A 27,344-nucleotide genomic window follows, 5' to 3' on the forward strand; every position below is an offset into this window, starting at 1 on the left:
ACCAGTTACAACAACCTCTTCAGTAATTCTAAGATCCACATACACATCCACTCATTCACCAACAGTCCTATACAGTCACTCATACATGTACTCACTCATCATATGTACTCATACACCTATACATCCTGTTACACAATGCCACTCATCCATAGAGTTACTCACACACATAGTCACTCATGCTAATAAAGAATCAAACATACATTTACTTGCATACACAGTTATACACACACCACCACACTTACTTCTACAGAAACTTAAACATACTTAGTCATTTAATCAATCACTTATAGAAACACATACTTATTCATACAGGAACTCTTTCAATCTCTCACTCTCACATATACTCACTTATATACACCAATAGTCACATATACTAGTTTAAAACATATGTAGTTACTCATAAAGTCACTATTGAGACAGTCATTCACTCACTAACACAGCCATACACACACTCATCCACCCATATAGTCCTGCACACATGCTGTCTTCAACACATACAAACAGTGAGTGACTCATTCATGTTCCTATGCACTACATAATACCCCCCACCGAACCATGCAGATACTCAGACTGACACTCAAAAAACCAACTAATAACCTATATAGACACCCATGTAGCTACTCACCAACCCATGCAGCCACTTATACAAGTGAGAGACTGATACAGATATTTACATATTTAAACATTACTCACTAAGCCATGTATTCACTATGATACACTTAATCAGTCAGTTACACAATCAATTTTTAAAAAACAAATCATCCATTTAGACACTTATATACCCATTTATTCTTCCATCAACCTTGAGATATACATATATAAAACATATTTAATTTTCAGAAAAACACACATTCACTGGATGATGTCATCAGTGATGTCATTTGAGATGTCATCAGTGATGTCATGAGTGATGTCACTGACCATGTCATGAGTGATGTAATATGTGACGTCATCAGCAGTGCATTGCGGGCGCGTGCGAGTTATAGTTAGCTGAACTAACTATAACGGGGCAATTTCATTGGTTTTTTACGAGTAAAATGTCCAGCTAACTATAACATGTGTGAAACCTATGGTTTTTTCACTGAATTTCTAAGGTTTTTTAAATGCTAATTCCTAACTATAACGTGTGTGAAACCCATGGTTTTTTCAGTGAATTTGCAAGGTTTTTTAAATGCTAATTCCTAACTATAACGTGTGTGAAACCTATGGTTTTTTCAGTGAATATATATATATATAACTTGCAGTTTTTTACATTGCAAATTTATTTTCACATTTAATGCACCTGATAAATGGGATTCATTTGCTGGCACCATATTTAGTTCATATTACATTATGTACACTATTTATTTAATACTATAATGCACTTTATCAAGAAAATTAAGTGCGTTAAACACTGCAGTTATGACCAAGAAACGTGTCCATTAGGGAGCGCAGTTTAGAAATGTTCAATGTCTGTCAAGAGAATGGCTCAGAATGCACTTTTCGTGTCAGCAACAGAATAGGGTGCCACCATGGCACATCTCATTGTGTCCATGCGTAGTACAGCCGAGGGCTGTCCCAGGTACCACTCAAATCTGCCTGCACAGAAGAGCCCTAGAGCATCCTAGTTCATGTCACTGGCTTGGGGCGCTGCCGCTGCTGTTACTAGGGGCAAGACTTCAAGACACTTGATTGCTATAATTGTGTATGTGTGGAGGCAAGGCCTGGCAAAACATGCATTTGCGGCCGCTCTGGTATCACGGAACCCGATGAAAATCCGAGCGCTTGATGACCTTGCAGAAGATATGCAGCGCTATATAAATAGGGCAGCCGGACCACCCAGAAAAGGCTTTATACCTTCCAAAGGGTATGGAAAGTGCCATATCATTAACCATTAAATATAATAAAATAACTCTACGTATAGCCTTCAAACAGACTCAATACATGGTTAGGGCAACATACTGAAGCCACAGATGCCTCACACAGCCTCAGAGTCCAATCAAAGACCAGCTGACGTCGCAAATAGATTGCCTCACAAAAATGCAAATATGAACACCCACATACCTACACGTTCACTCAAACAAATGCTTTGACTCAGGTACACACACACACTCAAAAACACGCGCAAAAACACACACACACACTCTCTCTCTCTCTCTCTCATATTTGCCTGTTCAAACGAAAGCCTTCTAACTTTTAATATAACAGACTGTTTGCTCTGAATTTACTCTCACTTTGTAAAACTGTACAATACTTACTTTTATTTACTTTGACCACCACTTGCTACTATATGTGATCACTTACCACACATAAACAGCAGCACACTGTGTGCTACCTGATTGCACTACATAGCCTGACAGGAACAGTGACCCCATTAAATTAAGAATTGTCATAAATGAATGAATGGGATTTGTAAAGCGCACAGCTACTCTGAGCATTGTACCAGCACTATAGACTCAGAGGAAGGGTAGCAAAATGATATGCTACTGTGCTGAAAAGAGAAGGGGTTTTACAGCTTTGCAAAAAAATGGTTCATGCGAAATAGACCTGAGAGAAAGAGGTAGCTGTTTCCATTCACCACCAGGCAAAACCATGACAGACAGGCCATTAAGTCTTACCCAGTGCAACGTCGAGATGGTGACCTGCAAAGCTGAGGCTGAACACAGGCATCTAGAGGGCTGATTGGGCCTGGTTCTTGCATTCAGATCTCAGGGCCCTGTGTAAAATGGGGAGAGCTTTGAAGAGAATCTTTTTTTTAACTCACATCCAAAGTAGATCTTGAAGAGGGTGCAAAATATGCATTCTCCAGGGTATCCAAGATCAAACATTTTGGACTAATTCAAGTTTCTTGGTCATCTTGTCAGGGAGATCAAGATATAGACTGTTAGTGTGGTCCAGTCTTGAAATTATAAGGGCATGAACCACTGTCTTTCTTGTCTTCATGGGCAGGAGATCCAGGAACTTCCAGAGGCATCTGAGTAAAACAAATCAAGAAGCAGCAATGGTGATGATTTGAGTTAAAAAAAGACCGCAGAGATGTGGGTCATAGAGATAGGTACGTTATCAACAACTTAACCATTTCTTTGTCAAGAGATAAAGCAGCAAAACAGAGGCACGTCTTGGTGCAAGACCTCTGTGACATATGTAGTTACTTTCCATATGTATACATAAACAAACAGCAAAAGGTGCACCACCTCAAAAAAAACAAAGTATATTTTTAAATTAGTCCATATCCTCGATGTCTTTTCTTTACAAAAATTCTTCTTTATTATTCATTTGTTATATATGCAATAAAAAACAGCCAAAGCAGCCGACGCGTTTCATCCAACTTGGGACTTCTTCAGGGCTGCAAAAGTTCATAAGACAGTACATATAAGTAACACATATAACGACATTTTGACAAACAGAATTCTAAAACATTAAATAGCTTAATCGAAATACATATAAGAGTAAAGCGATCCAATATCAGTTCAAATCTCCTAGAGATTTACAAAAGACACCATTGGACAGTTCAAGACAAATACAAACTAACTACAATAACATTCATGTCAGTGATCATCTAAAATTATTTACAAGAAAAAGTTTTTATACATGTAATTGACACATATTATTTACACATTTACTAGTTGAAATTACGAGTCAATTAGACATATCAAAATGGCTCAATCATTTAACACACAGGAGTGTGATCCCAATGTGAAATTTAATAATGGGCCCCCACTCATATTGTAGGGCCGTATTATTTGTTAAAGCATTGTCAATGACCTCCGCAAGAAAAGAACACAGTTAAAGTATATGATCATAGCATAGTCAGAGGGTTTGAATTTTAATGAAACACATGTTTCCAAATTATAAATCATATCATACTCCTAGTGTAGTGCTCAAACAAGGGGAGTATCAATAGTTTAATAACCATATTGTTTTTTTGAGGTGGTGCACCTTTTGCTGTTTGTTTATGTATGCTCCAGTGGCTGGAACAGCATTTTGCTGACGGGTGCTAATCAAGAGTGCACACTTAGGGTGAATTTGAAATATCACCAACTAATATGATGGGGTAATAAGAAATCCGGTGCTGTCCTAGTGGGATACCGTCAGCCTTGTTCCTTAGTGTTTATACTTTCCATATGTATATCTGCATTTTTGGGTAATGGCAGGATGGTAGAGTTATGTACATACTACAGTGCTTAATGTATGCCTGTGTTTGTACGTAGCATGCATGGCAGTCATTTTAATGGACCTGGGCTTGTTTTTTATCTTCATACTTTGCCCCAGAGCAAAATAAAGACAAATAATGGTAAGGGAGGAGATCAGGGATGAAAACTAACCTGCAAACATGAGATACTGATATAGGAAGTGTAGGGTGTTGAAGGAAAGAGGCTTGAAAAACTCTTCAGACTTGATCTGGACTAACTTAAAAAATAAGATTCCCAACTAAGGTTAGGTGAAAATAGCTCGAACTAATGGTGCTGATTGTGATCTCCCCAATGTGAATTGTTGTACTGTACAAATATTTAGACTAGCTTGATTCATAAATTGGAATATGAACAGTTTGAATAGTCACTATACAGGAAACGCATGCTTTGATAGGATATGCATTACATGCCAAACAACACCTTCAATAAAGAAGCACCTAATTCTTTTAAAGTGGAAAGTGTGATGGGTGGCTATTTTGTTCAGGAAAGACAAGTTAAAAAGAGTAGGTTGTGTTAAACTCTAGTCCCGAGGGTTCTTTTGTTTCGACAGAAATAGTTGTGCGTGGACTCCCTATGATCTTGGGTAAGGTACAGGCAATTGATGTGGTATTTAGGGATTTGTTTAGATATGTATCAAGCATGTGTTTCAGCTCAGAAAGAAACAAAATCTTTCTGGTAGTGATTTTTAACCTCTTCAGTGCCCCGCCCTTTCCCCGCCCTGTGCCGGGCGTTGCATTAGCGGGCGGGGTTCATGACGAGATAGTCTCGTCATGGGCACAGCGCAACCGCGCTCCATGACGAGACGATCTCGTCATGGGCACTGAAGGGGTTAAAGTAGTGATGTGCCAAATGATAGTTTTCTCTGCTGCGACTAGGGTAAAAAGGATGAATAGCACATTAAAATCTTGTGTTATGCCTCATAATTAGCATATATCATTAATCCATAGAGCGCAGCTCAATCTTTTTTTATCTCTCCACTTGATTGTCACTAGTGTTTGCGTTTGCTCTTAAGACCTATTGGAAGATGTTCTAGGTTGTGAAATAGGTGAGGTTGTGGTCTCTGACCACAATGTTATTATATTGGATGTGTAATTTAATAATGAGAAAAGAAAGGGTGAAAGTAGAAGATGGTTACAAAGATGTAAGAGGGATCACAATTTAGGTATTTTTTTGAGTAAATACATTTCTCTTTTTCTGGACCCCAAACAAGAGCATAACTACTTTTGTGATGGAAGCTTTCAAGCTTACCACAAAGGGAATGAATACAACTTCATTTAAGGAAAAAAGCACCTGAGAGGACACCTGGAAACCATGTAGAAAGGAATTGAAGCAGCAGAGAGGCTGTACATTGACGCCCAAAATAACTCAGCTGAGCATGTTTTATTTAAGACATTATAAATTGACTCCTTTGATGCTTTGCTATGACATATCTTTATTTATTTATTTATTTACTTATTTATATTTTGAATTTTGAGAGCAGAATGAAAACTTTACAATGAGCAACTTTGACAATACAAACAGTTAATATTCCTTTATACAATTAATATTCAATATATCATCTTAAGTTATAGCTAGAATCCATTTCCCTCCTTCCTCATCGCCTACATATATATATCATGCTCCTATCAAAAAGGTGCAATGTACGAATAATGAATAATAAAGTGCTGTGCAAAACCATTTTACCATAATCAAGTTGTTATATTCTGACCTTCTAAGTGGGGGAGGGACTAGTCCCTCATCCGTTCTAGATACATAGAATAAAGTGCAGTGCACAGCAGTTTTTACATACTAAAACATCATTAAACCGCTAACAAACATTCATTTTATCATACAAAGGCGAATACAGAGTGTAAAACACTGAGCCTTTATATTAGAAACAATCAGATACGCTTTTGGGAAAGTAAAGGCTTTAAGGAATTAGGCCATTTTGTGGTTGGGGGGAGATGGCAGGAGATTCAGGCTAGATGTGGAACCAGCTGCAATTCGTATTTTTTTGGCTTTCTCCAGATTAATCAATTTATGAAGAATTTTGCTTTCCGTTGAACATTGCTTCGGTCTCCCTATTACCAGCCCTTTTTAGAGCTAAATTAAGGGGTGTCGGAAATTGGTATAGATTATTACAAGATCAAAGGGAAAGCCCTGTAGTAACAAGGTTTCTAGATAAAATCTCCCAAGAAACTCAATGTACTTTTTCAGAATTAGAGTGTCAGAGGGAGAAGAAACCACATACACCTTTGTAATAAAAATGCAATTCTTTTATAATTAGCACTACCACTCTAATTCTGAAAAAGTACATTGAGTTTCTTGGTAGATTTTATTTCTGGTTCTGGTTCTGGTTTTAGTTTTCTCCGTAGACCTCCATTAAAAGCGGAGAACACTTTCTCCCAAAACTGGGTTAAAGACACAAGATGGCAAATAATTGACATAGCCGTCACCACTGAGAGAGGTGGAGACCTCTCACAGATTCTACAACAACTAGAATGTCGTTGGATAGAGAAAACCAATTTCATAAACCATGGTCTAAATTCTGTGAAAGAGTGGCAGGATTTGTGACCTCATTAACAAACTAGATCAGATGAAACAAGATTAAATAGTAGGTACCCTGGTCTGGACACCCTCAGATGTACATTGTTAAGGATAGATTCTGTGTCTATGTAGTTATTGTTTTCAGTCACAACATAGATACCTACAGTGATTGAACTGGGTTTGCTTTGGATAACAACAGAGACCACACTATGAAAGCCACTAAAATACTATATATGTGTGTAAATCAAACTATCTGACATGTTTTAAAATTTTCATTAATTGACACTGTAAAGCTGTTATTCCATCTTGACTGTTATTAGCACAAAGCTCTGTACTGGCTGATTGTAGCAAGCGCCATACTTCTGCGGCCTGATAGCTGCATGTTGTTTTGTAATTTTAATCCTGGCCATGGTCCAGTAGCCTGTCTGTAACTTTGTTCGACCCAATCTACTCATGCTTTTAACTGTCACGCACCCATCTTGAATACCAGCACAGTTCAATTGGATATAATCATTATTCTAGGCGGATTCATCCATGTGCAATTAGTATGCCAAGTGAACGGATATAACCTTAGATATCTGCGTGTGACAGCCTCCAAAATTGCCACACTGTAAATTCTGCACTTCTATTTCTATTTTTCTCATGCTCTCTCTTTCACTCCTTTCCTTACTCTTACTATCAGGTCTTTCTTCTCTTTTTTTCAGTGGGGCACCAAAAAACGGATAACACCGACAAGTGGCAATCACAAGTAATGCCTGTTTGTCAATCCGGTTTTGGCGGAACCTCAGTGTATTTAATGGCGAGGCGAGCCCCTGATCAGTGTCATTTAGCCCCCAGCAGACAGACACATGCTGTCGTGCTGAACACACGTTGGACCGACACGCGTTAAGGAACTCGACATAATACCAGGTTAGATTGAGACAAGTTCTTGACGCGCCGGTACTGATATCTCCACACTTAATTCTATTAACCCCCTGATTCCTGTTGACTCAAACGATTCTCCCGGTTGACGAACCATGCAGACAGACTCACACTATCGGGCGAATGCGAGTTGGCACAGAACAAGTGCAGAATAACTATTATTAGGTAAGATTCCTTCTCTCCACTTGGTCACGATATGCCTCACTAGCCATTACCGCTAGAGCATAACCAGTGATTCACACTCCCTGCTATTCACAGGTTACTACTCACCACATTGCCCTATCGACTAAACCGGAGGCAATTTTTATGAGACAGAGGTCGGCGCGCATGCACCTCCTGTGAGCTACATCATTAATCGTGTATGCAACAACAGTAAATCTGGTAAGAAGACTTCTAACAGTCTTACTAGTCCACACACATTGCTGTGTGTCGTCATCCTCTCCATTACACTATCCTATTGGAAGTGCTGTGCTATCTCTTGTATGCCAGTCCTTCACCCTCACTTGGGGTAAGTTCCTCACTTGGAATGAATATAATTAGTGGTACTTAGACCATTGTGACCTTTGATTCATGATGTTCCTCCATTAAACTATATCTTTCTCTGTTTTTCCTCTCACATAATCAGTTCCCAGGCTGGGTGCCATGTGAGTATCCTTTCCTTTTCACCATCACTCACCTCTGGCACACACTCTTCACGCAGCTGCGCAGTCTGTCAACCAGGTACCCATGAACCAACTGCCTACACGCTTTATGTTTTGCATTAATTAATTAATTAATTAAATAATTAATTAATTAATGGGCAACACACTTACATTATGCTTCTCTTTCTAGATGTCCCTACATTCCTAGGTCCTGATGAGACCCTGAACTGCACAAAGGGTCGAAACATTGTCAACGCAAAACGAAAGCGAACCATTAAACCAGCGTGTATCTTTGTATATAGTCGCGGTCCACTCTGTGTACATTTGATAATGGTTGACTTTTATAATACTTTGGAAACCGTGTAACATTGTCACACATATGTCACCAATGCTTTAGGTTCCAGTTTTCAGTGGGGACACCACACACAACTGTTCTTTTTTCTCACTGTATATGTATTTTCTTTGTGAATTATAAAACACGACTGTGTGAAACTGATACAAAGGTGTATGTGGTTTCTTCTCCCTCTGACATTACTTTAACCCTTCTCATTGCGAATGTAAAGCATCTCTTTATCATTATATAGATTCTTATTATTCCACAGGAACGGTTGTTTCTGATAATAATATAACTACCCTGGTTCCTTGTGAGTAGGGTCCCCTTGTCCTTTGGTCTTGAATTTTAAAAGAATGGCATTTTTATCCCGTTGGATGTCTTAGTATACACCGAGGACCTTACAAAAGATGTATCCAGAAGTAGAGGACAAGTGTTTTCGTTGTCAACAAATGGGGTTGGGGGCTTTGATAATATTTTCTTTACATGTCCATCTTTAACCCAGTTTTGGGAGGAAGTGTTCTCTGCTTTTAATGAAGGTCTACGGAGAAATCTAAAACTAGAACCAGAAATAAAATCTACCAAGAAACTCAATGTACTTTTTCAGAATTAGAGTGGCAGGAGAATTCACTGCATGGTAATAAAACATTAAGAGCTGCTAATTTTAAAAGAATGCTATTTTTATCCCGTTGAATGCCTTATTATACACCGAGGACCTAACATAGGATGTATCCAGAGGGAGAGGACAAGTGTTTTCGTTGTCAACAAATGGGGCTGGGGGGCTGGATACATATTTTTACATGCCCGTCTTTAACCCAGTTCTGGGAGGAAGTGTTCTCTGCTTTTAATGAAGGTCTACGGAGAAAACTAAAACCAGAACTAGAAATCCCATTGTTTGGGTTTAAAGGGAAAGTTTGAATACTCCAATCTCAAAAGGAGAGAAAGTATTCATAGCGATATCTGCTTTGGTTGCTTGCTCCTTGATCCTTCAGAACTGGAGGACAGAGAAAATCCCAACCCACCAAGACTGGTATAGAAAAATGCAACGTACTAAAACTTTAGAGGAAGCATATGCAAAAAGGGTAGGGGCTACTAGGAAATTCTTGGCAGTTTGGAAATTTATGGACAAGATAGAAAGTAAAGGTCTCAGTGTTTGAAATCGAAGTGGGATGAGTAATGTTTGTTAGCGGTTTAATGATGTTTTATTATGTAAAAACTGCTATGACATCTTTATTGATGTCATTAGGAACTGGTTGCCTCACAAGAACGATGCTATAGGGTGTGGAGGCTTTGAAACTGAAGCTTTGTAGGGATTACTCAAAGTGTAATTAATTCTCTTTTGGTCCAGAAATAATTTATTAGCAAAGATAGGAAAATGCGTGCTTTCTCTCATATACCCATTCGAAGTGTGTTTTTTGAAGGGGCTCATGACAAAATGCTAGCGATTATTGACATAATTAGTCTAACTGAAAAAAGAAATCGCACCTTGTTTGAGTGGCAGGATACATGCTGAGAGCCCCTGAATGATTGAAACAATCATACCTCATATGTGTTAGAGAACACTGGTTTTGGTAGTAACTTTATGTTTTTTTACTTTTGCATATAGTATATAGTGCTGGTGTTTTATTGAACAAAATCCTATCTAATGTTTAATAGTTAAAAACTAGAGGACGTCAAGCTCCTGACAGCTCGAGACGAGCTCGAGCTAGATGCCTGACGCTGACTCAGTTCGAGGCTCTTTTTGATCCTCAAGACCAAAACAAGCTGAGCTCTCACGTGGCTTCTGCCTGTCACAGGGTTTAAGGTTATACACCAAAAATTAAACACAAGGCAGTGACCTTTGATGTAAAACGTGCAAGAGATACCCATGTAGAGGCTGTACTCCACCATGTGGAATCATAAAACCTGCTAAACAACTTCCAGATTATGCATGCTGACATGACACACACAAAACAGGAGCCCTCTCTTTTCTGCGTTAACAGTAAAGGGATTTACAATTCCGCAACCTTTTGAAACTGGCAAAACATGACCCTACAACGTTTTTTCTCTTTTTTCTTTTCACAAGCACTCTGCCCGCACACAGTGATGGGATTCCTCAGACAGTTCTATTCCTACATAACACTGATAGCCAAATACATTATTAGTATTCAGTAGCATGGAAGCTCACAATTTTTAATCATGCATGAGTAACACAGATAGACCCCCCGTGTTGGATTATAAATGTAATAACAATAATTTCTTATTTTTACAGTGGATCCTGAAGAAGGGATATTCATCCTGAAATGCATTTGGCATTCATGAAAAAGATATGAGAGTATATTAAATTGTAAAATAGGCCATTGTTAACCTAATTATTTTTTTGTGAATGATTGTAATGTCGATGAGACAAATTCACGATTTGTATAAAAGAGTAATCCAGTAACAATTGTAATGATTGTACAGCTGGAACAGTGCTTGAAACATGAAAATTGAAAGAGATTGAGAATGACAAGATTGTGTAAATGATAATTTTATTGTTGGCAAAAAACACTTGATTTTTCAGAACTGTGCAGCCAGATTGCAAGTGACCAGGTACAATTGCTAAAAATACAGTAAATGCATGTGGTAGGCTGACTCTTTCCTGACTTGCACGATAAACTTTTTTATCACGAATCAAAACGGTCGTTACACATCAGCAACATCACAACGCAGGAACAAATGAGTGTGCGCAATGCACATTAATCTTTAACCCCTTCGCTGCTGCGGACATTCTGCTGCAGCGCTGGGGGGGGCAGGGGGGCAGCGCGGTGGGCCTGTGCTCATGACGGAGCCGTTCCGTCATGAGCCACAGTTGAGCTGTGCTCATGACGGAACGGTTCCGTCATGACTCCGCCCATTTGCGTTGTCCCCTCGCACAGGCGGGGAAACAGCGCCGCGTAGGCGGAGCGGCCGCCAACGGGAGTGTCATGACGGAACCGTTCCGTCATGAGCCACGGTTGCCGTGTGCTCATGACGGAACGGTTCCGTCATGAGCGGGGAAGGGGTTAAACATGAAGCATGCCATGTTACCCCTGCACTCACGTTTGGAGAACAGTTCCGCTCAAGAGAATGTGACATCAATGAAGGCTATTAAAATCCCCGAAATTGTCATTGCATCAATAAGGTTTACTGGTAGAGGTGTACATGATTCATTAGACCATGCTAGAGGTCAAGCTGGCCTACAAATAAGCAGACTACTAGTAAACAGAAGACAACTGTATGAGTAATGGAGAGACATAAGGGGGTGCTGACACTTTCCAGCTCGGGACGGCTCATTTCTGTGAGCTCTTGTTCACGTTCGCCAACATTATGGCGAGGTCCCAAAATATAAGCAGTCCGGAAAATGTCTACTGATAAAATTAATCACCACTCAACTCCAGGACAGATAGGAGTGAATGGACACAGTTATATGCACATGGTTTGTCTCCTCACATGACCGATCCAAGGATACTTAGCCCAATTCTCCATTAAATCCCTTCCACCTCTTTTTGCTTACCTATGATTTTTATCACTGTGCAGGACTTGAACTCCAAGGCCAAAGTACTAGAGCGCAATAGAGAGGTGGCATTGTTGCTCTGTGTACCCTCTAATGGAAAATATGTTGCGCATGTTTGGATTTACCGGTACAGTCTTTAAAAGTAAGAACATCTGTGTTTGTATTTTCTTCTGCATGCATACATCATTACTACTACTATTTCCCGATATGTGATTTTTTGAGAAAAGGAGGCCTCAGGACAAAGCCAATACACATCAACATCATCCTGTGATTTTAGTCAGATGCATACAACAAAGCTTGAATACTTGTATGTAGACAACCCCCTGCTTTTAATCAGTGTTAAGGGCTCTGTTGATGCTGCTGCATGTACCATAGAGAAATTGGTTTCTGTGGAAGGAATTAATATTATTAAAGTTTGTAATTGATATTCTCGGTGGAACATTGCTCCTGCTGTCTTCAAGAGAACACTATCATATTGCTGCTGAAAGACCCCTAAGTGAACACAGCAAAATCCAATTTTGACTTTACCTGCAGACCTCGCAGTGTGCCATCACCCCCTATACGAGACATTCTTTGACACTGAGACATCTAATTAAGATAAACTACCTTTAAAAATGTACACAAGTTTCTGAACCAATTGTTGCCTTTTTAAATTTAGGTTTAAATCTGTTTTATTGTTGCATTGACATGTCAAGATAACAATACACTCCAAGAGAGAAGTCTCTCCGAATCACAAAATGATAATGTAACTTTTAACTCCCTTTAAGAAGGAAAGAGTGAGAGAAAGAAAGAACAAAACTCCCTCTCCCCATCCCACCCTTGTACCTCGCCCCACCCAGCCCCAGTACCACTTGCTGTGTTATCTATGATGTCAAGGTTGCTGTAAGATTCTCATGTGTGTTTCCCGTGATTTAGGTTACTTCTAAGTCAGCCAGACGCAGTAGCTGCAAATAACGAGGGCAGCTCAATTCTCTAAATTCCTTAGTTAATAAAGCAAGGAAGGGGTGCCAAATGGTTCTAAATGTCTCGCCCTGTCCGATAGGCTTCTAAGCCAAGCCACATGGGTCGGAGCGGTGGGTGTGCCCCAAAGGGCCAGGATTGTCTGATGGGTGGCCCCCAAGGCTATGCTAATCTGGTGCCCTCTATGAGATGAGAGAGGGTAAGTGAGAGGGTTAGGGAGGCCTAGTAGTATGTATGATGGAAATCTGGGAAGCTGAGTAGAGAAGTGAGTGTCAATGTTATCCAATATAGAAGCCCAGAATTCTGTGACCCCCGGGAAATCCCAGAGTAGGTGAGTGAGCGTGCCTTTTGCCCCACATTCGTGCCAGCATGTGTCACTGTGGGTCGGGTTTCCCCTATAAAGTCGCACCATAGTTAAGTACCAATAGGAGGTAAGTTGAACGGCCATTTCGGTGCTTGCTACGTTGTAGGTGGTGTGTCTGGCTCAAAGGTATATGTCGTGCCATTCCTTTGGTGAGAGTGGGCGGCCTATTTCAAGTCCCCAGTGCTTCTGGGAGGGGGATTTGTCTCTGGTCGGAGTGGGCAGGAGCAAACAGTATAACTCCGAGATGACTCCGAGAGACTCTGTTTGTTTGCCCAGGAGCCGTTTCTCGTAAGGTGTCAACAACCTCATTGATTCCTGTCAAATCGATGGGTGTGTTGCCCAGTGTCTGATTTGGAAGTGTCGGAAGCGTTTAGATTCAGGGATAGCATAATCCGTTCTTAGGGTGTCAAATGGAACCAGCCCTTCTTGATCAAAGAAATGTCCTCTCGCCCTGCAGGCCGCCTCCCTCCATACCTAGAATGATGATCCCAATCCATGTGTAAAGTCAGGGTTGTCAGTAATTGGAGTCAAAAGAGACGGCAGGGTGGTCAGTCTCCCTCTGTGTACGCAGCCGTCCCACACCTTCACTAAAGAGTGTGTTATCGGAGAGATGTATAGGCTGGGAGCTCGGTGAGCTTGTGGCAAAAAGGGATCCTTCACCAGTGATGTTCCGGCCAGGGCTCTGTCCATGAACAGCCAGTGCTTCTCTGACTCGGCCCTGGACCATTCCACTAAATAGCGTAACTGGGCGGCCTGGTAATACCGAAGAAGGCAAGGCACCCCTAGGACCCCCTCTGCCGGAGGAAGCCAGCTCCGCTCCCTGCTTTCTGGCCGTTTGCCAGCCCAAATGAAGTGACTCAGTGCTGTCTGAAGGGTCGTAATCATTCCATTCGGAGGGGCTAGTGGTAGCACCTGAAATAAAAAGAGGATCCTGGGCAAAGTAATCATTTTTATGGCAGCAACGCGGCCCAATAGGGAAAGCGGGTGGTGTCGCCATTGGTCTAATTCAATACAAATTTGGCCCATTAACTCTCCGTGATTTAGGACGTTTGCCTTCTCTAGTGTCCAGAATAGCTGGACTCCTAAGTAGGGGATAGAGTCGGGGACCCAGCAAATCACGTGTGCTCGCATTAGTGTCTCCATCTCAAGATGGGGGATTGTGGGGTTGAGATCCTGAGACTTGTGGAGATTCATGCGGAATCAGGACACCTGTCCGAATTCTATTAATTTGTTTAGAAAGGAGGCGGGCTCACAACCGGGTTATCAAGCATAACCATAACATCGTCTCCGTACAGGCTGATGCGGTGTTCTTCCCCTACCAAGGTGATCCCACTAATTAGAGGATAATCATGCACCCGCTGCACAAAGGGCTCCATATAAAGAGCGAATAAGAGGGGGAAAGCGGGCAGACCTGTTTTGTGCCTCTGTGTATGGGAGAACTCTCAGAGCCTCTCACCAAGGCCGACGGGGCCCTGTAGCCACTGAGAACCCAGGATTGAAATTTCTCCCCAATCCAAAATGCACCAGTGTCGCCTGAAGGAAGGGCGAGTGGACCAAACGAATGCTTTCTCGGCGGCCACTGAGAGTAACATGCTGGAGCCCTGCCTGCGATGCACCTTGTTTATAATATGCAGGAGTCTTTCTGTGTTTTTCTACGCATTACCTCAGTGGAACAAATCCCGCTTGATCGGGATGAATAAGACCCTGCATCAAGGGGTTGAGGTGAGTGTGAGGATGCCTGTGAAAAGCTTCGAGTCCACGTTTAAGAGCGATATGTGACGGTAGTTAGCTCAGGACTGCTTGTCTTTAACAGGCTTGGGGATGACAACGATGGTCGCCTCACGCATAGAGGCCAGAAGAGAGCCCGAGTCTGCGATAGCGGTAAAGAGCCAGGTGAGGACTGGGGCGAGCTCCAAGCAGAGGGCTTTGTAGAACCCAGAGGAAAATCCGTCTTGACCCGGAGACTTCAGCGGCTTCTGCCTCGAGAAGGCAGAGATGACTTCTTCCACTCGTATTGGTTTGTCCAGGCAGGACGCTTAGGAGTTGGTCAGTTTGGTCACAGGAGAACCATGGAGATACCGTGCTATGGCCTCAGGGGGAACGGGTTGATTCGAGTAGGCCATCGCATAGAAGTCCCTAAACTGGCTGCTTTGGAATCGTTGCCCACTAATTCCTCTCCAGTCTCCGTCAGGAGAGAGTGAACTTTATTAGCTTGTTGTTGGGCTCTGAGCTTGGTGGCCAAGAGTCTGCCACTCTTGTTCCCATTCAGATAAAATGAGTGTTTGAGGTGGAACAGGGTGAATTCCGCTCTGTCAAGGTCTAGGCCAACCAGATGTTTCATTGCTGCCTCCAGCTGGCGCCAGACCTTAGGGGCACTGGTACGGTGGTAGATAAACTCCAGCTCTCTAACCTTTTCCTACAGCTTGGCCCGCTTAAGCATCCTCTGCCTGTTCTCGGTGGCCGAAAGGGATATCAGCTCCCCTCTAACCACAACCTTTAGTGCATCCCAAATGACCGGGAAAGGCATTTCTAAATTGTCGGTAGCTTCCAAGTAGTCACTAATAGCCTTCTTACACCGCACTATCACCTCAGGTTTTTGCAGCAGCGACTCCCTGAGCTGCCAGTGTTGTCGCACGTTCGTCCGTTGGGGATTGTGTATCTCGAATATCAGTGCTGAGTTGTCGGACAGGGCTCTTGGCTCAATCTAGACCAAGCAGAGGAGTTGGTGTAGGTCTTGGATACCCAGAAAGTAATCCAAGCGGGTGTAAGATTTATGAGCGTGTGAGTAAAATGTAAAGTCCCGGGTGCTGTGGTGGGATGCTCTCCACAGATCTATTAGCCCAGCCTCTTTCAACCAGGCGAGCCCATTTGCTGACAGTGACCCGGTTCCCCCTCCCTATGTACAGAACGGTCTAAATTCTTATCAAGGACTATGTTAAGGTCACCCCCTATCAGGACCAGTCTGTCCTGCGATGTTAAGGTCCCTGCTTAATCCTCCCGGATAAAGCGCTCCTGCCCTTAGTTAGGTGCATAAAGGGTGCCTAGGGTTAGCATTTGTGAACCCAGCTGTATTTAGTAAACCAGGAGATGGCCTTTTAATTCCATCAGTTTGGGCCCGATTGAGACTCGGAAGGTGCGTGAGAATAAGATAGCCACCCCTGCAGTCTTACACCCTGATGAGGAGAACAGCTGCTGCGGTAAGGATCTAGATTTAAGCCACTGAGAATCACCCGCCAGGAAATGGGTCTCTTTTAGGAGGCAGCATCTGCCCCTGTGTGCTCCAGATCAGAGAGGACAGCCTTGCGTTTCACTGGGTTATTTAGCCCTTTGGCATTCAAAGAGATCACCTTTAAGATGTTACCTACAGTCATTGTGAGTGAGTATGGTCTTGCTGTGAGGTACTGACCTGTCCTGTCGTCCCCCTGCCAGTGTTATAGTGTAGTACAGGAACCCGAAATGTGAAAAGTGATACAACAGCGCCCCTCAGATGTGCAGCACAGTAGTACATTTCAGACAAACATTCATAAACAAAGAACAAGAAAATAGAACGCCCAGGGTATATTAAGTGAAGTCTCTGGAAGGAAGAGGGCCATTGAAGCGGTCTCTGCCCTCCAACGAGAAAACCACAAGATGGGGTTCTTGGTGACCTAAAGTCTTCATAGGGATCCTCCGCCTGATGGCCACGGAATGCGTCCAGTGTGTGCCCCAACAGTAGGCAAGGCGAGCTGTGCTGTATCAGTCAGTTCCCCCGGGCACTCGATCGCCCGTCAGGCTCTCCAGGATGCTTTTCCCTCCTGCACCATTGCCTCGGGATCGGGTTTAAGTGGCCCCCCACCCTGCGGACTCCGCCTTTGTCACTCCCAGTGGCCAATTCTGGTCTCTGTTCCTCCCACCCTCCGGAGGGAGGGTTGACCCCATGTGTAGGAGATGTTATGCTCTCTGAGGAGGGAGGTCACTAGGTGGAATTCTCTGCTCTTCTGTAGCGTGATCCTGGTATAGTTGGAGCGGATGTCCACGAAAGTGCATTGGATCGGGGAAACTGTGCACACAGGCTAGGATCGCCCCAAAAGGAAGGGAGTGCTCTGCGTCTACAGGAGCAAAGTGGTGGGAGCGGGGTTATCTGCCACCCCTTCGGTTCGGCACAGCCCGGCGGGTCGGGTCAGAAGTGTGACGTAGGGGGTGCTGGGATCCTGGCACTCCTCTCCCCCAGATCGTCCAGTTCAGCGTAAAGTCCCTGCTTGAAGGCAGGGAGACCCTGGTCCAGAAATATGAGCTCTTCGTGGGGGATTCGGGGCTTCTCGCGGGGGGCACGAGTGTCCAATCAGGCTGCTCCTGCAGCGCAAGTGTCAGTCTCTGTTCACCTCTCACAGCCGCGGCGGTAAGGCCTCAGCCATCCCGGAGGTCTACTTGCCCCAGCGGGGCCTCAAGATCGCTTTCCAGCGCAGGTCGCTAGTAAGTCCCCGTATCTCAGGCCCCCCATGCAAAGATTCACCCCACATAACAGTGGGGCACTGAGAATATCAGGCATTGGTCCAGGGCCAGAGAGGAGAGATCAAGGAACACTTCTGCTCACTCCGCCATCTTGGCCACGCCCCCGCCTTTTTAAATTTAAAGTGCATGCTTTCCAGAAAGCTGGGGATTGCAACCTAAAAGGACCTAGGAATGGAATGCTAAGACTGCTTCATTGAGAAATGAGAGCAGGTGGACATTGTACAGATTTCAGCAACTAGAAACTAGATGCAAACCTAGGAAACATTGCACGGCATATATTTAAATCATATAGTACTATTCACCACACAACACAACATAAATGCTTAATGTTCTAAGGAAGCAAGGCCCCCATGACAAATTTTGATAAGGCAAACAGTACTGTTTTAGTATCACATTATGCTTGATAGCCAGCAGGTCTTCATGATGTTTTGAGCACATTTTTTGTTATGGGAAAATTGTTTATGAGAGGTAAGTTTAAATATTCTACATGGAGAAGTGTTTGCATGGTTTGAGAAAAACTAGAGGAATAGTACAGATGTTTCTTTGAAAAGAAGTCTAAAATTTATATTTGAAGATTCCACACATTTTAAGTGAAATGTGACGTGTTTGTATGTTTAGCTTACCAAGTCAGATGTGTCAACTCTACCTTGTTCTTGGTGAAAAATGATCTAATAATGATACAAATGTATGATGATATCAATCTCCAGATCGGGCTTGGACTGTGCATGGTCTTTATCGTAATCAGCCATTCCAGCATCCTGCTGCACCTTGAGGCTACCAGTGTTAGGAGATAGTATTTTCTAAAACTCGTATTTGTTTAACAAGTTTTCACTCTTCCAGCATATTGGTCTGTGGTATCTTGAAATGGTCCTCGAGTACTCCCTCCTCTTCATTCTTTATCCTGGTTCACTCCCCGCATTGATCACTCCTTTTAGGAATGGCACTCGAAATCTGCCTCAGAGTAGGTAATAAATAGTACATATACTCTACCATTGTACCATCCTTGCTGTGCCAAACTAAACATACCCCGGTCTGCCTGTGCTGTTTGTTCCCCACTGTTGTCACTGTTTTCTATCTAAGCTGGTGCCATGTATTTCTCAATGCACTTTTCACTATTTTGTAGTTAGCCAGGTGGCATGTATTATTCTATGTACTTGTCACTGCTTCAAAGCTCGGCAGATTCCATGTACTCTGCTGTACACTTTATTTAGGCATGCCATGTACTTTAGTTTTAGAGCACTGTTTCAAAATCTGCCTAACGAAGTGTAAATGCTTGGAAGTTCTGTTTGAATAAACATGTGGAGTTGATTAGTTAAAAGCCTCTGTTTCCTACTGACCTCAAGGTTGCCTGATATGCTTGCTTATTCTTTATTTTAATTAAAGGTCTCAATTTCCTGCTCCATATTAGTTAAAAGCCTCTGTTTCCTGCTGCCCTCAAGGTTACCTGATACGCTTACTTGTTGTTTATTTGTGGAACTGACACGTCATCTAATTAAAGGCCTCCATTTCCTGCCCCAGTCTCCTGCCACACACAGCCTTCTAATTGACAAGAAACAACCAGTTTCTCCAGGAAGGCTACAGTGACTAATGTGTTTGTTTCCTCAACCTTCTATTTCCTGACCCAATCTCCTGTCAGAGAAAGCCTTCTCAATAGCAAACACAAGATGATGGATGGAGTGCTGAAACTTTTCAAACACTCACCCGAGTCAAGATATCTGGGTTAAATCTCTCGTTCTTTTGCTCACCATGACACCTCAGTTTGGACCTAGCCTATGCAAATCAGTCTTGACCCCTCTCCTCATTGGAACAGTCCAGCCCGAACTGCCAAGCCAAGTCCTCCCTGGACCGGAAATAAGTATCCTGGGACCAATTTCCTGGCATAACCCCATATCAGCTAGGCTAGCTTGAATACAGTGGCCCAAGCCCCCTATATTCTGAAAGGAAAGAAAAGCACCATGTTTCCAAAGACTATTGGATACAGGGAGTTTATTCAAGATCATTGGATATAGGGGGCTTATTCATCCTGAGCGCATAGAGTCCTGGCCCTATTGGCATTACATTTAGTCTTCCATTACATATTTCATTAATACTTTGAACATGAAATCCTTTCTTCTTTTGGGTAAGCCATGTGCATTCATGGCCTTGCATCATTTGGTGCTTACATTTCAGTCAGTACAATGCAGGACACTTAAATAGTTTTGTGAACATTGTACCCTTATTTTTCATAACAACTCTTTTCCCGTTTAAAAATAAATGTGAGATTTTTTCCTAGTCCCAGAATTTTTTTAACTCGTCAAGTTTCAAGCTATTTTGTTTCTGTTTCACTGTAGTATGTATTGCTGTTGGTTTTGTTTGTTACACACAACACCTGACTTTACATAATGGTGATTACTTTGTTGCTCACACCAAACTACCAAAGGTGAGCCAAGATTACTTTTAGAGAAAAGTGTTTAATTTTCCAGGTCCTTTAGTTTATAGTTTGCTTATGTTCATTAAATTGTTCTATTGTACACAACTGACCCATCTACAACTAACCAGCTGGTAGCAATGAAGAAAGAAGCAAACTCATCCACATTCAGGCTACCACTTTCCCTCTCCCCCCACACCTCAAGCCCGCAAATGAGCCAGGGTGTAGCCTGGGTGTAGTATTATTTAGGAGATAGTGGCAAAATTGTTACTGTAGGGTCTTTTGAAGAGCTCAAACCACTTAGGGAGTCCATTCCATTCGACAAATTAAGCACACAGAATGACATGGACAGCTGGCAATTAACGTGTGCATGTTCCCAGAAATCAACAGAAAGAAATCACAAAACAGGTTCCCAATTCAAGGCAAATACATTGCCTTGTGTTCCAGGTCAAATTTATTTGGTCCCTAGATTCTGGGATAACATGCATTTGTGTCTGCCAGTGCCATTCATTTATCAGTAAGCCTACTCAAAGTGATCTCCCAATCAAGCAGAGGTGTTCAGTCAAGCAGAGGTGGCAATGAGAATTTCATAGAGTCCTGCTGTTAAGGCATCCCAGATAATACCATTGATAGCGCCCTCCATCCCATTTTATTAAAGGAAATATTAAACAGTAGCCTTAACATCCAACAGGTCATTTTGTCTCCAAGAAAATTATCTTTCACTCCATAATCACTACCTAAGAGTTGGGTCCTGATCATCTAGAATTGTAATAAAATGACTATGATCTGAGAGAATATTATAGCCTATCGATGTAGTCTGTACTCTGTGTGCAAAACTCTCCCTCACTAGAAAATAGCCAAGTCACTTTAATGTTTTGTGCGAATTGAAATAGAAACTGTATCGTGTGACTTCCTCATGTTAGGCTTTCCATATATGTAGTATGTCTTTAGACTACAACCAATCACTTGCATAAAGAAAAGGACCCTCATTCTAGCCTTTGTTGTATCACTGTCACCCTTAATGAGAAGACTCATGTCACCCAAATAATGGTCTCACCTTCTTTTAGCAATGGAATGTCTGACACTGCAATTTCCTATGAATTAATCTCATGCTTTGTGCAGCAAAGAATGATGTTATATTGTAAATGTGGCCCTTCAATACTATCACTAATTTTAAGGTGCTACCTATTTCACCTACCACTTTAAGCACCCTATGCAGCAGGGCATCAATGGTTGAAGCATTAAAGTTCTGGATCATAATCATTTCTTGTCAATACTTTAATGTTGCAGACACCCAATCCCATTCTCTAGAAATTCTCCTTTCAGAAGAAAACAAAGACTAAACATTGCACATTGCAAGAATCCCCTATGAATCCCCACACCCCTAATTCCACTTGGTCATCATGGAAGGGTCAGCAGAAGAGATCTTGGTAGATGAGTTTGTAGCCTTTTAAGATAAAGTCTTCCATCTTTCTCATTGTGGCTGTAATTTAAATTCCTGCTGGAAGTGCCAAACTCTTGTTACCATGTCTGTGTGCCAATTTCTTTGCAGGACAGAGGTAGCCATTCTGTGTTTTAGGTCTTGTTCCACTGCTCCCTAATCCCCTAGAGATTAGGAAAGGGAAGTCTCTTAGCGTATCCTTAATGATTTAGCTCAGCTACTCTTAGGAAGTTCCCAATCCTTTTTCCATCAAGAACTCTTCGCCATGTCCTGGGGTTCTCTTGGATGATGACGTTATGCTTCTTGAGGGCGAGAACTCTTTGCCTTAAATAATCTTGCTCCATTGACCTATCATATGCCAATCTTCCAAAGAAAAGAACCCCCTTCCCTCAAGTCCCAAACACATTTCTTGATTTCTTGCAGGTCTTGTTTTGAAACCTATCTTCTTGTTTAACTGTCTTCTTGTATACATTGGATATCTCCTGTGTCTCGCTGAAGTTTTTTTTGTGAAGGGGTTCCTGCAGAAATGGAAGCTAGAAATGGAAGGTTCCCTTTTACTTTTATATCTTGCCATGTTTATTCTGTGCCACTGGTGTGTCAAGCTTCGCATGATGAGATAGCTCTGCATTGTTTGGCTTGCCTCATGCTCTAAAAGACTGTTCTGTGGTGCTCTCAACCCTCTGCACCAGGTCTCAAAAAGTCCATTCACTGCATGATAGAGTCAGTGGTTCTTTTCAGCTCTAGGTTTAATGCCACTTGAGTCTATCGTAGTAGCGTTTTTCCAGGCTGGTTCTTCTAGGCTGTCAAACCAAGCCCCGAAAACCTTACAGATGTGAGTCTTGCATAGGAAAAGATATGTTCCACACATATATTGTTATGTCCATGGGTGCATGGAGTTGAAGGGAGATCAGGTTTTAACAGATCCCCAGCATGATGGAGATCAGGTCATGCCACTGGGATCTCCTTGCTGCTTGTATGGATCTCTGCATGCCTTCATGCTCCTCTTGCTGGATTTACATTTTTGAGCTCAAGGATCCCCCATTCACTTATTTTAAGTGCTATTCTGAAGTGTGCAAATTAGCTACTACGCTTGTAGCATCTGCATCATCTGCTGTGAAGGGTCCAACTGCTGATAAGTATCCCAGGAGGCACTGCCAATTTTTTCCCCGCAGGATCTCAAGTTTTACATACTTTCACCTTAGCTCAAGTATGAAGCCAGGGAAACAGATAATTGAAATCTCTACCTGGGGACCCACTATTCTTCCTTGGGTTTTGTTGTCATGTGACTATTAAATGCTCTAGAAGGGGGGATCTTAGGTTTCTGGTTGCCTTTGCCTCACTGTTGCCCACTGCGGTCCTAGGGCCACTTGCCATGTCCTGTTGGGTAAATGTGTACATCCTAGTGTTACTTCGCTCCCCACTGGCAACACTAGCAGCGCCACTTCTTTACCTCAGGGGGACTCATTCTGTAACTCACTAACAGGCCTAGTGGCACCGCTCTCATCCTTGCCACCTATCTAATGCTCTGTCACATTCTACAGTCTGTCTCTCCATGCACATACTGTTTGAGTGTGTCACACCCCATTCTAAGTTTGGGGAATGGGAGCTCTGCAAAACGTCCCCACTTCATTTCCTGGGTGTCTTTTCCATCCCCTCACTAGAGCAGGTGCCAGGGAAGTTTCTGACTTTTCTCAGTCACTGAATCTCCTTAGGTTGGTGCCTTGAAAGCTGCTGCAATCACTTTATGGTGGCCTCTGTCTTTGACCATTCCCTGGCCCAGGTGCTGCTTCCTCATGATACTGAAGCTTCATCTTTCTGCCCACTGACCTCATATCTCTTTCTCTGCCGGGACCTGCTGTTTGATTCCATAGCAGCATGTTGATGACACCTCTAGTGGTGTTGCCTCAATTCTCCTTTCTTCTCCTGCCGAGCACTACTCCTCAAACTGAAGGCGAGTATTGTGATTCAGTGCCCTCTATGTGCTGCAAAGAATCGATGTCTGGTCCAATGCCCTCTTTTACTGCTCTAATCTGGTTCAGTGCCTTCCTTTCCTGCTCTGAATGTTATTTTCAACGCTAACGCTGTGGTTGAGGCAGCCTTGGTTATTGCTCCATTAACCTATCACACCACCAGGCTGACATACCGATAAGTTAGTATGGGAAAACAAGGGTACCCCGAAACATGAACCTGGGGTTAGTGTATGTTTAGAAAGAACAATGGTTCAAGGTTGACCTCAGTGGGTCCAGAGCAAAAAAGTAAAATCCCCAAGGGGGACAATTGAGATTTCATTTAAACTAGACAATTAATCATCAAGGGAGCATAAAGGTAGGGTAGCATATGTAGTGTAAAATAGACGATTTATTTTACACAAGTACGATTTTAGTACTCAAAGTAATAGCCAGCTGCTCACATAAAGTGAAAGGTGCGTGATGTGACAAAGTGAGAGTGAACTAAAAACATAACACCACATTGACAACACAATTGGAACTCCACATGAGTATATACAATGAAAGGGGTTCCTGTTGTAGGGGTCGAGCCCTAGAACAGGAACCCCTTCCATTGCTCTGGACCCACCGAGGCCAACCTTGAACCATTGTCCTTTCTAAACTGACATACCGATAAGACCAGCCACCTCCAGATCTTTGAGTCATCTAGTGTGAGTTGGATCCTGACACACACATGTAAATTCCAAGTTCTGAAATTCACACATGCAGCCTTCAGAACAACTCCAGTTGTATAGTGCCAAATGCTGCTCCATCATGCATTATTTGCAATAGGTGGGCTCTCTCTAAATTAGTCTAAAAACACAGAAAAAGGGAAGGCCTGGATGGAAAGACAGGGACAGAACTCCCTGCTTTATCTTCATCCGGGCCACACTCTTCATATCAGTTAGAGTGCAAGCAGAGATTATTTACAAAAATTGCCAGTGAGATCTCTGCAAGAGCCTAGAAAAGCACTTGGTGAGTTTTGTTTAACTGTCCCATTCAGAAGAAATTCTACTTTCAGCCTCCAGGTTTGCTGTGTGTAATATGCATGAGATCATACAGACCTTTATTGAATTCACTCAGAAATAAAAATTGTGCAGCAGTGCAGTTCTGCCATTCACACATTGAAGGCTGATACAAACCTTATTGATGTAGACGTAGATCCACAAAAAATCGTAACAACCAAAGTGACCTTAACAAATATTGCTCTTTGATCCCTATTAAAAGAACACTAATCTGTCTTATTTAACATTTGGTGAACACAGCACATATTGACATTTTAAATGACAAATAATCAATCACTGCTCTATGTTTCTGCTTGCTCCAAATCAGTTACATAACAATAAATCATGCAACTAAGCTTGTAAAGAAACTTTGCTGATGTTGTGCGTCTTAAATAAAGATAGATTGCACCATCATCTTCACACAAAACAGCTGATGTGTCCAGAGAACTAGAATATTTCGTTTTTCATCCAATCTGGATACTTTTATCAGACATTTTGCTAACATGCTTTCTGATTGGCGTTCAAAAACGTATTATCAGTCTGATTGCTATTCTTTTACGCCATCATTCAGATGTACCCATGTACAGCTAAAATGTCCTCCTCAAGGTCTTGTTTTCATCAATGTTAAATTCAAACTCTGTTCGCCATATTTCATGATATTTTGAAAAAAGGAGCAAATACATTTTTTACAATTTTTCGGAACTCATTTGATGGGATGGAGCAAACTGGATTTGCTCCAAAGTGGATTTGTGCATCCGACTAAAAATACAACCAACAGGTTTCACATTACTTTCAGGGTTTACAGAACACAATCCGGAGTAACATTGTTTATTTGCATTTCTCATACGTGAAATATGTGTGTTATTTCCTAAAAAAATTTAAAGAAGCAGGCTTTCTTTCCTACAAATTCTAGTAAAAAATGCAATTATATATTAGCAAGATATCATTGACTTTTACATGTGTACAAAACTGGAAATTCGGCAAACATATTTTCCGATGCTTTTAAACGTATGAAGCAGCATTAGCTCGTCACATTGTTTTTTCAGAAGAGCCAAAAATATTAAGTATGTTTCCTCACCTATCTAACAAAGGTTATTAATTAAACATATTTTTTATTAAACATTAGTTTTTGAAGCAATATATGAATGATCCATTTTTCTGCAAAGTTTGGCAACTAAATGCCCTTTCTTCCTGCGCTGACCATAAATCTTTGTGTAGTATGGATTGTAACAATGTAAATGTACTTTTGTCTTTCCCTATTATACATGCAGCAGATTTCGTTAAAAAACATGACTGGCTTTGTATTTTCATAAAGAGTCCTCATCGCATTTGGCGAGGCAGCGCGCGCAACGAAATTCGTTTTATTTATTTATATGTTTACCTACCTCTAATTGGCCGTTATCCGTAGTTTACTACCCCCCTCCTCCGCCCCACGTCAGCGCCAAGCAGCACTCCCACAACGGGCCGCTACTACCAGGTGGTGATCCACGAGCTGGGCTTAGTGGGAGGAAGTACTGGTATGATGGTACAACCTAAAAACTCCTGCATATCTGTTGTCGAGCACATGAGCATAAGACTATCTGTTGGTGATGTCAACATTACAACGGTGCAGTGTTATTGTCAGGAGTCAGCGGTAGTCTTCAGCCGACCATGCAGGACGAGATGGTGGAAGCCTTTCAAGACTGCGTATCCTCAGCGGCAATTTTGAGCTGAAAGTTTATTAATAGTAACCATCTCTTAACTACATAGCTTGTTATTCTGGAAGTTGGAAGTGGTGGGGTGTTCGAGTATTCTACGTGTATCTGGCAGTTCATGAATATATCTACATCCAGTTCTGGTCTGGAAGTATTCCATTGACTAGATACTGTTTTTCTGGTATTTTATTCCTCCTGCAGGAAGCTGGTGTGACATGTCATACAGTTTTGTGTTAATGCAGTAACACAGGTGTGAACTCTGGCAGTAGGACGCGGGACCCCTAAATCTGTAGACGTTCTACAATAAAGTTTAATTCAGGCACCTTCATGGACTGTGAAATAAGAGCATTCAGTCCTATAGTAGACACTGAGGCATGAGTGCTTTGCACTTTCGTGGACATTGTAACAAGACTGCTGTAGCACTTCTAGGACGCAGTAGTGAGGGTCTGTAATTCTTTAATGTACAAGAGGTCTGCAATTAGACTTAAAGTTAATTCTTCCCTGGTTGTTTCATGGACGTGCGGTGCAAGTAAAGTTGGTTGGGACGAACTAAAGTGAACTCTGCTTATAGGAAAGACTGTTTAAGGTGAATACTCTAGTTTTTGTTTGTTCTAGACAAGGGTGTATGAGATGAAGCAGCATGAATTTTCAAGCAATGCAGATAACTATAGAGATGAGTGAATTTATAATGATGGTAATTATCTTTGCTTAGTAGTTACATATTACATAGTCTAGACTTTCTTCTTTCTCTGTGATCCTCTTGTTCCAGATCTCCCTCCTTGCAGCACGTTCCCTAATTCCCTTCCCCTCATCTGGCTACTCCAAACCTATGTTCTCACTGAAAGCAGAGCCAGTGTTGCCAGAAGGCGGGCTGCCGAGGAATTTGACCAGGT

This window comes from Triturus cristatus, chromosome 2_1 (genome assembly GCF_964204655.1).
Source record: "Triturus cristatus chromosome 2_1, aTriCri1.1, whole genome shotgun sequence".
In the NCBI taxonomy this organism is placed as follows: Eukaryota; Metazoa; Chordata; class Amphibia; order Caudata; family Salamandridae; genus Triturus; species Triturus cristatus.